This window comes from Tenrec ecaudatus, chromosome 4, assembly GCF_050624435.1.
Source record: "Tenrec ecaudatus isolate mTenEca1 chromosome 4, mTenEca1.hap1, whole genome shotgun sequence".
NCBI classification, from domain to species: Eukaryota; Metazoa; Chordata; class Mammalia; order Afrosoricida; family Tenrecidae; genus Tenrec; species Tenrec ecaudatus.
The window spans coordinates 143,540,993-143,549,355 of NC_134533.1; positions in this window are offsets into that span (position 1 = coordinate 143,540,993).

An 8,363-nucleotide genomic window follows, 5' to 3' on the forward strand; every position below is an offset into this window, starting at 1 on the left:
CATCAGGTCCTCATTTTTCCCCTCCCTCCCCGCTGCCCCCTCCCTCATGTACCCTTGATAATTTATAAAGTATTATTTTGTCATATCTTGCCCTGTCCCACGTCTCCCTTTACCCCCTTTTCTGTTGTCCATCCCCCAGGGAAGAGGTCACATGTAGATCCTTGTAACTGGTTCCCTCTTTCCAACCCACCTTCCCTCTACCCTCCCAGTATTGCCACTCACACCCCTGGTCCTGGAGGTATCATCCGCCCTGGATTCCCTGTGCCTCCAGCTCCTATCTGCACCAGTGTACATCCTCTGCTCTATCCAGACTTGCAAGGTAGAATTCTGATCATAATAGTTGGGTGGGGGAGGAAGCATTTAGGAACTGGAGGAAAGCTGTTTTCTTCATCGGTGGAACATCGCACCCTGACTGACTCATCTCCCCTAGACCCCTCTGCAAGGGGATCTCCAGTGGCCAACAAATGGGCTTTGGGTCTCTGCTCTGCACTTCCCCACTCATTCACTATGGTAAGGAAGACCCAATTTTTATAGCCAACCAAGTCCATGAGAAAGCAACTGATGAAACAGTTCAGGTATGCAAGAACTTGGAAAGCAAGGACTGTGAGTACACCATGAAAAATAACTTGACAAGGATATCAGAAAACCAGGATCAAATCATAATCTTTAAAAACAAATAATTCAGGGAAGCAAAAACTGTGGTATCTGGATATGTGGGAAGCAATGTGCTCATTTAATAATAGATGCTAAACTAAACTACTGTAATTATAGAATTATAATTGTAAAATATAAATGCTTTATACTCTGACATAGTTTTTAAAATAATGTTACTACAAAACTCAGAAGATGAGAGAGGGGGAAATGAGGTGAGAGGAAGATTAAAAGTTTTAATTTCCTTATCTTTCATAGCAGAGAGTCAATCAGTATGTCTAAAATTAAACACAAATCTAAAAAATAGCTATTACTTTCTTAATTTTTTCTTATAATCTTTCTTTGTAACCTTAGGGAGAACTTTTTAGGATCTAATATCTCAATGGTGAAAAACATTATCAGAATTTCCATAATTCCATCCATTTCTCTTTGGTTTCTTTTTCTTCTGTTAATATCAAGAAAAATTCAATTTACTGCATTTCTATTTTTCTAAAAATATACTGTAATACCTAATTTTTGTAAATTAATTTTTCTATTTTTCATTCCACTTACACACTTAAAAAGCCCCCTGGAGTTATTATGTTACTTTTAGATAATAGAATTTGAGGTGATATTTTTGTTCTCCTCTGTGGGGTTTTTAATACATATTTCATATTCAACAAATATATCTATTCCTCGCTTATTAACTACATCAATATCCAATATTTCACATTTATGACAATAGTAAAACTTTACTCCCTATCTTGCACATGTACGTGTCTAGCAGGAACAAACATCAAGGTACTATAACACTAACGGTTGTGGTTAGCATTAAGTGTCAAGTTGCCTGGGTTAGGATGCTCCGAGGTTTGTTAGTTATAAAATGATGCAATCTGGCAGCTGTGTAACAATTATCCTACATTTTAAAGTCAGATATGGTCATCTCCATTTTCATATAACACTGATTTTTACATAAAAATCTGCTTCTTATAACTTATCCAAGTGAGGAGTAGGTAAAAATACTAAAGTCATTCGTCTTAAATACTCTTCTTTCCTCCACTACCATCGAGAGGATTCTGACTCCTAGCAACCCTGCACAGGGTTTCCGGGGCTTTGTAAACAGTTACAGGAGTAGATGGCCTCTTGCTTCTCCCAAGGAGAAACTGGTGGGTTTGAATTACTGACCTTGCAATTAGCAGTCCAATGCTTACATGACAGTGCTACAGGGCTTCTGTCTTAAGTATACAAATAACTTATTATAAAAATTGCTCCCATTGTATACAAACAACCTATTATAAAAATTTATCCCTTTGCAATATGCCTCTGCAGTTCTACCATAGGAGTGGAGTCTGTTTCATCTCTTCAATGTGGACTGGCCTCATGACTTATTCCGTCCAACAGAATGTGACAGGAAAACATGCAACTGTGTCCTATAATTGAAACAGTCTTGTAGCTTCTTCTCTTCTTTCTCCCAATACTCCTGAGACTGTCATGGGAAGAAGCCTAGGTTAATTTACTAAAGGAGGAAAAGTCACACCGAGCAGAAATGAACTGTCCCTACTCTGCAAACTAACTGATAACCGGCACCAATCACCCCGATGTGGTGTCTAGTACAGCAGGCAGATGACTCAAGCCACTAAGTGATCCCAGAGGAGCCCAGAGGAAAAGCTGCCCCATTGTGCCCAATTCAAATCGTTTTTCCCCACCAAACTGCAAGCAAATAAAACAGCCATTCTTTAAGCTGCTCTGTGTGTGGACTGCTAATGCAGTAATAGACAACTGATATATATTAAGTGTCTGTGAAACAATCCAGCTTACAATTTAAATGGCAAACTGAACACATGGATTTATCTACCTTTTCTGTTCAAATCCACTGACGAGACTTACCTTAGAGAAATACAACAGAGTGTAAATTTGTAAGAACAAATTCCACTAGCTAAGACTGAATCATTTGGTTACTTTTAAATGAAACTAACCAGGGGAATGGACAATTAAACTTGCTCATACAACCTGATTCACTCTCCAAGCCTGGGGAGATTACTGTCTGTAAACACAGGGCTTCCCTCCAAAATATTAGGAGTCATCCAGAAAGGAAGAAAAATGATTTCTCACAGCTACTGACCAATACTATGAAAAACATATCCTAGCAAATGCTTGTCTAAGCAATAAATAAACCCTCAGCAGCAAGATAAATATGTTGTCTAAAATCAAATATCCAACCCTTATTTGCGGGGAAAGGAAGAAGAGGAAACGGAACCAAGAAATGAGGTAGATAGGGCGAGCTCAAAGAAGCAGGAGACAACATTAGCAGTGAACTCATTCGTGTACAGATATTTGCTGACTTCCTGCTCTGTGCGAAGCCCTGATGCAAGGCAGGGAGGGTGGTGAGAGTGTCGACTACAGTGGAAGCGTTGTAGAAGCCATAGCAAACATAGGGCCCCTGGCTGTGATGAAGAAAGGAAATGTTTCTTACCCTGGAGGGTCCAAATGGAGAAATGGAAGAGGATGGAGATGGCAAAAATGTATAAATTAGGGAAGGTGACTCAATAGAAGCCAAGATGCCGTGTTTTTAGAAAGGGTGAGGATGACAAGAGGGAGGAAGATGAGCGCAACCACAGGGAGCGACTGGGTTAAAGTAAAGGCATCGTCACACAGCAGTGTTTGGAGAGTGAGAATTTCAGTCTGAACAGAGGGGGACACAAAGAGAGAGTGAGTTACAGCCAATCCATGTGGCTCTTCCAGCCATCATTCCTTATGTTGCCTATTGTAATTCTGGAATCTGTGACTATGGCTAGAGTCCCTCTTTGGAGGGCCTTGTTTACTACACTAATGGGAAGGATTAGGGTAGAATTGAGACTTGTCCTTAGCCACACCTTTTGTTTCTTTGTGGGTACCTTTGACTCTACTTTAACGGCAAGTGTGTCTTAAGATTCCATCTTGTTTTTCCTAGAATGGGGTATATATAATCGTACCACCATATAATTCCAACACACACCACATCACCTGGAAAGCCCCCTCCCTATTTCCTCGCTGAGCTTTGGTAGAAGCAAGAAGATCTGCTGTGTCTTTGGAGATCTTTGGCTTCTGGTTCTAGACCCTGCAGATGACTCCCCTATTGCATTGGACCCTCTAATCTGGGACTGCATAGCACCACCATTATGGGAGCCATGTCCTCAAAGCCCCATGAGTTTCTGTGGGACTTTGCAGCAAATTGCAAAATCCAGGGAAATGAGAGAATATACTCAAGGGATGAGGGAGGGGGCTGGGCAAGGTTGAAGCAAATTAATGTATGGATAGTGGGACAGCAGAAGTTTTGGATATTTGGGACATCTTCAATCTCCAACCCCTTAGGACTAGTCTGGAATTATTATAACAGATATATACCCATATACTTTAATGCTATCAGGTGAAATGAAGAGAAGGGGGGACTATCCCATCAGACAGTGCAGAGTATCTCAACAGAGAGTTAGTTCAATTTAAGAAGATTATGGCATTGGACCATAATCTACGTTACCAATTCAGAGACACTGTTTTTCAGCCTTGCCTTTCCAAACAGATGGAAAATTTCACCTAGTGCTTTCCTAGACATGTTAGGCTATTAGAAGTACTATATAGCCAACAATCCTACTGGGGTAGGCCACATCCAAAATGACTTCCAATAGACCTACCTCCTGGTACTCATGCCTTTGAATAATGCCCCCCCCCATGTGAGAATAACTACTGACTCACTTCTAATGAATAAAACATCAGTAAAGCAATGAAATGTAACCTCTGTACACAAAGACTTTGGCCTCTCATCTTGCACTTTTATTCTTCAAGCTGCTGAAGACGGCTGCCATGCTGTGATGCCCTGTGGAGAAACCCATTTGAAAGCAGCTTCTGTTCAACCAGCAAGGAACTGAGGTCCCATGTCAAACAACTCAAGAGGAACTTAATCTTGCCAAAACTCTGGTGTGTGAATTTAGGATTTCCCCAGTCGAACCATAAGATGACTGCAGCCCAGTTGACACATTAACTACAACCTGTAAGAGACCCTGAAAGAAAGAACCTAGTCATGCTGCACCTGGATTCATGGTGCACAGAAACTGTGAGAAGTTATGTTCCTTGTTTTGAGTTGTAATTCATTTTGGGAATATGTAGCCAAAGATAAGCAATACACCTGGTCTACCAACTCTGAGAGGATGACAATGTAATTGGATCAAGGATTTGACTGTACATTCTGATGATAGCCAAAATTATTCAAGATAATCTTCAAAATAGCATGCTTCCTTCTTAAGACCACATAGTCAAGGATACTTTCCCGGAATAAAATGAAATGTATTTCATTTAGGCTCAGTCATTTTATGTCTCTGAAATCTCAAAACTACATCTGGCTTTTCCCTTTACTGTTCAAAGGTTTGCTTCTTCCACAGGGAAACTCCTTTCCCATTTCACTGCTTCGCTTCTCTAGAAGACCCATCACCTAGCTCCCAATCCCCCTTTTCCCTGAGTCCCCTCTAATACCAGTTTATCTATATCATATATTCTCTATATGCTGAGTGTCCACACCTGAGAATTATAACCAACCGGGCAACCAGAGGAGAGGTATGTTGGGGAGGGATCTAGAAACCATCTCTGTGTGAATGCACAAAATATTTTTCATATCTTTATCACTAATCCCAAATAGAGTCTGCAATGACTTAGGCCTGCAAATGTTTGCTGTATGAATGGCTGGATGGATGAATGAATGAATATGTGAATAAATGAATATATGAATGTGAGTGATTAAGGTGGGAACGTTGAATGAAAAAGAGATGCTTAGCCTCGAGCAGTGCTTTTCAAATTTTAGTGTGCATCAGAATTACTTAGAAATGCTTGTTTGAACACATTGATAGGACCTATGTCCAAACCAGGGCTGTAAACTGATTCCTCACAGATCCACTCTCTCTAGAGAACTAGTTTCCACCCCGGATCAACTGAATCACAATCAATCTTTTAACAAGATCTCCTGGCGATTCTTAAGAACAAATAAGGACCTGGTTAAAACGTGAATTCTAATTCAGTCTTTCTGAAGTGGAATGGTGCATTCTCATCAGATGAATGTAGTTTCTCATCAACTAGAATGAACTGGTTTGAAGCCCTGGCCCAGAACTTCTGATAAATTAACTCTGGGGTTGGGCTTGAGAATTTGCCCTTCTCATAAGTTCCCAAGTGGAGCTGACAGATTGGTCAGAAAGCACACTTAAGAGAGTTCCTAGACCAGATGAGAGAAAATTAAAAAATACCTTGTGTTGGTTGGATGGTGGTTATGCTTTGGGCTGCTAACAACAAAGTCAACAGTTTGAAACCACCAGCCAGTTTGCAGGAGAAAGATGAGGTCTGTTATTCTAATGAAGAGTTACAGTCTCAGAAACCCACGGGGGCAATTCTACTGTGTCCAATAAGATTACTATGAGTCGTTATTGACTCAAAGGCAGTGAGTTTGGTTTCAGTTTATTATTCCAATACCTTAAAAACTGCTGTGGCCAGGGGGATGGGGGTGTTTGTTTGTTTGTTTCTTTTTCTGTGTGGCTTTAGAGTGCAAGAACAGATTTCCTAATAACTAGAGTTGAGGAACAATGGAGCACGCAGGTCTGGGTTCTGTTCTGCCTTCTCTTCACCCTGCCTACCCCCGTGCACCACAGAAGTCTAATAGCCAATTTATAGTCCTAACAAAGCCAGTAAGTAGATCTCATAATTCCACAACCAAAATTTTCCCTTGACTAGGAGCCAAATTAAGGAACTCGGGTGGCAGAGTGGGCTACGCTCTGAACCGCTAACCCATCAGCTGCTCTGCAGTAGAACAATGATGCTTCCTTCTCTCATCGAGATCCACAACCCTAGAGACCCACGGGGGCAGTCCTCTGTGTGTCAGAATTGACTCTATGGCAGGTCATCTGTTTGTTTGAGGGTTTTGTTTGTTTGTTTGTGTTTTTGTTTTTGTTTTGAAGGAACCAAATTAAGAAGCCCTGGCTGCACTAATGGACTACTAACCACAAGGACAATGGTTGAAACCCAACAGCTGCTCCTTGGGGAAAAGATGGAGTTTTCCGTCCCCATAAGACTGACAGCCTCAGAAAGAAAAGATGAAAGGGGATATCAAAAGAGACTGAAACTTTCTTAAATCATAGAGTAGCTAAAGCAAATGGAAGGAAGGTATGGATGAAGTCAAGTAGCTGGGAAAAACATTTTTCAAAAGATAGCTCAAGAAGACAAATCCAGCTGTCGTGACAAAATGTGCAAAGACCTAGAATTAGAAAACAAAAAGGGAAGGACATGCTCAACTTATCTGAAACTGAAAAAACTAAAAAATATTCCAGTCTCAAAGCGCCATTTGGAAAGATCCTATTGGCCAAATATTGAATGATGCAGCAAGCTTCATGAGAAGATGGAAAGAATGCAGTCACTGTACCAGAAAGAACTAGTGGACAGTCTACCATTTCAGGAGGTACGATAGGAGCAAGAACCAATGGTGCTGAAGGAAGAAATTCAAGCTGCACTGAAACCATTAACCAAAATGAGGTTCTAGGAATTGATGGATACCCATTGAAATGTTTCAGAAAGCTGAAGAAACACTGGAAACACTCATCTATGCCGGGAAATGTGGAAGGCAGTTACCCATCCAGCTGACTAGAAGAGATCCATTGCAAAGAAAGGTGACCCAACAGAATGCTCAAACTAGAGAACAATATCATTGATATGGAACACAGGCAACATTGTACTTAAGATATCCAACAGTGGTTGCAACAACACATTGACAGGGACTTGCCAGGAGTTCAGGCCAGGTACAGAAGAGGATGTGGAACAAGGAATATCATTGCTAATGTCAGATGGATCTTAGCTCAACGCAGAGGATACCAGAAAGATGTTTACTTGTGTTTCAAAGCCATTCGACTTTGTGGGCCATATTAAATTGTGGATGACTTTGAGAAGACTGAGAGGCCCAGAGCACGTCATTGTGCTCATTCGGAACTTGTACTTGGCTCAAGAAGAGGTAGTTCTGTGAACAGGACAACGCTTAACATCGGGAAAGGTGTGCCTCAAGGTTGTTTCACTTCACCATTCGTGTTCAATCTATATGTTTAAAAAAAAAAACTGTCATAGAATCTGGATTGCATGAAGAATGCGACATCAGAATTGGAGAAATGCTTATTAACAACCTGCAGTGTGCAGATGACACAGCTTTGCCTGTTGAGAGTGAGGAGGACTTGTAGCACTTGCTGATGAAGATCAAGGACTGTAGGCTTGGAATAAAACTCAATGTAAATGTGGCAAAGAAAGCTGATGGTGCCCAGCTATCAAAAGATATAGCATCTGAAGTCTTAAAGACTTGAGGGTAAACAAGTGGCCATCTAGCTCAGAAGCAACAAAGCCCACATGGAAGAAACACTCCATCCTGTGCGATCACAAGTTGTCGAAAGGATCAGGTATCAGGCATGATCAGCACAAAAAAATCTTATCATAGTGAATGAGGGGGCGAGTGTGGAGTGGAGACCCAAAGCCCATTTGTCAGCCACTGGATATACCCTTACAGAAGGGTCTGAGGAGGAGACAAGCCAGTCAGGGTGCAATGTAGCAATGATGAAAATTACAACTTTCCTCTAGATCCTAAATACTTCCTCCCCCCACTATCATAATCCCAATTCTACCTTGAGAGTCTGGCTAGACCAGAGGATGTCACTGGTATAGATAGGAACCAGAAACACAGGGAATCC